Source organism: Halyomorpha halys, unplaced genomic scaffold, assembly GCF_000696795.3.
Source record: "Halyomorpha halys isolate HHAL.00 unplaced genomic scaffold, Hhal_1.1 Scaffold1149.1, whole genome shotgun sequence".
NCBI lineage: Eukaryota > Metazoa > Arthropoda > Insecta > Hemiptera > Pentatomidae > Halyomorpha > Halyomorpha halys.
This window is the reverse complement of record NW_027116429.1, coordinates 278,165-282,261: the sequence shown is the minus strand read 5'-3', so window position 1 is coordinate 282,261 and position 4,097 is coordinate 278,165. Positions and strand designations below refer to the sequence as shown.

The 4,097-nt window shown below is 32.0% G+C and overlaps 1 protein-coding gene across 4 annotated transcripts in view; it reads left to right on the top strand.

Annotated features, from left to right (window-relative positions):
* Positions 1–2,272: 2,272 nt before the first annotated feature.
* The window catches only part of LOC106688540 (ciliary microtubule associated protein 1A), a 12,415-nt gene continuing 10,590 nt past the window's right edge, over positions 2,273–4,097 (top strand). The window contains exon 1 of one of the 4 annotated variants that reach the window (XM_014433045.3): positions 2,273–2,372. The gene's annotated coding sequence lies outside the window, so the exon portion shown is untranslated. Of the gene's footprint in view, positions 2,480–4,097 lie in introns of all 4 variants that reach the window. The other 3 variants (XM_024360264.2, XM_014433047.3, XM_014433044.3) reach the window with 3 other exon arrangements.

Below are 4,097 nucleotides of genomic sequence, written 5' to 3'. Positions count from 1 at the left end.
GTTTAGTACGGACTCGGAGAAGTGGAATTTCGGGGAAAAAAGCAAAACATATCTATTGTTAAAGTGAATTGTTCAAGGTAGCGTTTATTATATTTATATTTATGAACTTTCGATTACAATATGGAATTTTATCTTCTTCGTTAAATTTTAATTTATTATTTCAATTTTTTTTTAAACTAAAATATCCCAAAAAGTCTAATTTAGGCATTTATCATCAAATATGCAAAATAAAATTTGGCTAATTGCATCAGGGCACACTGATTCGTAAAGATTTTTATCTGCGGATTATAAAAAGTAGGCAAACATAATATGCTATTGGATGAAAATTCGTGCTTTGCTTATGACCCAGAGAAAATCAAATAAAAATTCAAAAAATTGTAGAGGTTTGAGATGGAAAGTGGACGCGTTCATTGGGACACTCGGTATATATATATTTTTTTTTTTTTAAAGAAAAGAGCTTGCGTTCAGTTTTTAACGGTAAGATTATAAAACTGAAATGGAGTAGTTTCTTTTTTTTTTTTTTTATCCACGTTAGGGGCCTTAGTCATTTACTTTCTAAATACATAAACCGTAAAATAAAACAATGTGTTCATAGCCGCCGTTTCACGTAATTTTTCACTTCTTCCGGAGTGCTGTTTCTTTTTATTATTACACATGAGTACATTTCTCAAATTTCAAACTCATAAAGAATCTCTTAAGATCTTTTGTGTCTTAACAAACAATAAAATTACGTATGATTAAAGTAAAACGTCATTAACGTTCTAAAAGATTTTATAGTCTAGTCAAACGAGGACAAAAAAGGACAAATCGCAGTTTTCCCAACCCCAGTTTTTTTGGGTAGATAAACACAAATTTGATATTTTCTAACGGATATTTTTCCGGGAGCTTGTTTTGAATAAACGAAATTATTTTATTTTTTAATTGAATGTTTGTTCATCGAAAAATGGTTAATTTTCGAGTACTAAGAAAAAAGTCGCGATAATGTAACTTCTTGAAAGTTTTCAGGATGCTCTCGCGGCTTAGCAGATTATAGTAGAGAAAAACACATGGACATGAAATGTAGATTTTTTTTTTAATTCAATTTTCTAAAGATATATTCCCGAAAAAAGGTAGGAGTGAAAAACAACAAAAATATATATATATTTTTTTAAATGTGGTTAATAGTTTCAATTAAACAAAATTGCACTTCAATGGCTAATAGTTAGTGATGTTTTAAAATTCTGCATTAAAAACAAACAAATTTTTTTTAAAATATGGTTAATAATTTCAATTAAACAAAATTGTACTTCATCGGCTAATAGTTAGTGATATTTTAAAATTCTGCATTTAAGCCCTATTAAACTATTTCATTGAGGATAAGACTTATCTGATATAAAAGACCATTTAATTTTCACTAATATACTGAGTATAATCAGAATCGCCAGAGCCATTTTTGAAAAACAAGTATGTAATCTAGATTATAGAACGTGGCATTTCCGGTCAGTTGATATCGAAGAAGCTGCTGTAACATCCTAGGCATATACCAGCTTTAAATGATTAATTTTAATTTCATATTTATCCATTCTTGTACGGATTCGATCTGTACGATCGATTATTGTTGTTGAGCTAGGAGGTTCAAATACACTCAGAGGCCATTTTTGAAGACTTGGTTGGTTGGATTTGTGTTTTATGGAATTATGATGTGTATTTTTGTTGAAAACGCAATACATTCCCTGAGAGAGAAAAACTTTATTCGAAAAACGTCGTGCTGCCCAACACAACATCTATTTATTTCATGTATAAATAAAACAAATATTGAGAAAGAAAGAAAAAAATCGGTACCGAAAAAGGAAAACAAACACATCTCACACCAGCATCTACTTCCAGAAATAGGGATGGTATTTATTGGCAAGTTAAAAAAAAAGGCCGAACTATGGAATGGTGGAGGAACGGGTAAATCGCCCCAAAAACAGTTTAACACTTATTTGTTGGTACGATATTGGTGGATTTATAGCCATACAGTAGCTATTGTTAATTTATAGCATCATTAGAAATAAATTGCAAATATTTATTAAATTATATCTTACATCAATAATATTTAAAAGAAACTAGTTTACACATGCAACAGTTTGCTACATAATGCTAAGAGAAGTTTTCTTGGGGCTTATTTAATTGAATTAAAATTCTAACATTCTGCGTGTATTTAGCCGACACACCGATCTAAAGATAGAGCTAAACAGACAACGCTTCCGATACGGGAAAGCGCTACCGGAATGATGTAGTTGGCACTGAAGGAGGCGGCGGTGACTAAGCGTTACCTGGTGGGGGCCCCCAATGAAGTGGTCCGGTCCTCACAGCATCCCTCAGTCAGCTCCTTGCGCTCAACATCAACGGTAAGTGAGTTCCCTCTAGCCTCAAACCATCTAACGCTTTGCCAACCAACACTCTGTACAGAAAACTGCTTATACCAATATCGATTCTCCGAGGAATCCAAGGTAAGGTAGGTTCGCTTATATATGACGGATACTAAAAACAACCGAGCTAGTTAAAATATTTTGTTTAATCAGTGGAAATTTAATCGAAATTCTATTACTGTAGTGAATACTTTTAGGTAACTTATTTTGATAATTGCTGAAGCAAACTCATCTCGCTCGAGTTCCTGGTCCAACGCGATTAAGTTTTCATATTTTGATTCCCAACCATCGATGAATATATGGTTCTCTAATTTCTTTTCCTTTAATGCATGATTTAATTTCTCCGTGCTTTAAGAGATTACGTTGTAAAACATTTAATTGTTTAGTCAGATTATTACTAGTCAGAGACTCTAATCTAGAGATGCCATAGAATATTTGAGTTCTTATGAAGCCTATCTTTGGGATTCACATTAATTTGTGATTGCTAAGTTGCTTTGGTTTCTGAAGTCTTCTGATGAATGGTAAGATGAAGCTTAAAGTCTTACCATTCACAAATGTGTTCAGCATATTCTACTTCCATTGCCATAGATTTACCATCTGGTAAATACTGACAACAGAATGAATCTTTTTCCAGTTTCACCTTCTTGAAATGACAATGTACAGGAAGGAGACTTGTCAACTGTTCCCTACTCGTTCCTATTAAGTTAAGGTGAAATTTTGTCTTTTTCCTTAACAAATTAATAATATGATTACCTGCTTCACAGCAAATTTTTAGGCCACTATATGTCACCCAGGATCAATTTCTTTCCTTGTTATGCTCAAGTCCATGCTGAATGATCTTTTCTGAATCATTTGCATTCTCATTCGTTTTGGCGTCCACATTAGGGTAAAGTCCCTAACAATACATAACCTAAAATAAGTCCACTTAAAATAACATAAATAAATTACTCGGTAATTCATTCTGCACGTATTGGTGATCGAGAGTTCTTTCAAGTCCATTAAGAGTACTGATTCTAAATTTCTTGTGGTATCCAAGAAAAAACTACCAATGGGCCAAGTTTGTCATGTAACCTCCCATAAAACATTTTATAATTTTTAATATTTAGGAAAAATACATCTTTAGAGTATCTATAACATTTTCTTTCACAATGTTTGGCTTTGGTGATTTGTTATCTATTTCGATATTTTTTTATATGTATCGTGTGTCATTTATAAGTTTTATCTTTTAATACATTTATTATAAGATTATATTATAGTTTTTGTACTATTTGAGTTGCTTTTCGACTACACCCGGATTCAATTCGTCAATATTTCTTTTATTAATTCAATCAACGACCTTCCAATATATTTTAATTATCATTCTTTACGAACAAGTTTCTAAGCTATCGATATCGAAGAAGGTTCAAATTACTTACTTGGTGTTCGAAGATGGAGGACACCTTTACTTATGGAAGGTGCTCCAGAAGGGCAGAAGCTAGTGGCTTCCAGTGCCGACTAGTGATGATGATGTTAATAACTTGAGATGAATGATTATTAATAGGCTATTGGTAGACTATAATATATTCTATAAAGTGACTAACTTCTGATTCGGAGTAATGATCAAAATATGAGTAGGGAGCTGGTTAATGAAAGCTTCTCATATAAATAGTTGCTAATGAATTGAATGACTGACTTCCAGTAATCTATTTAATAATTATTCTTGAA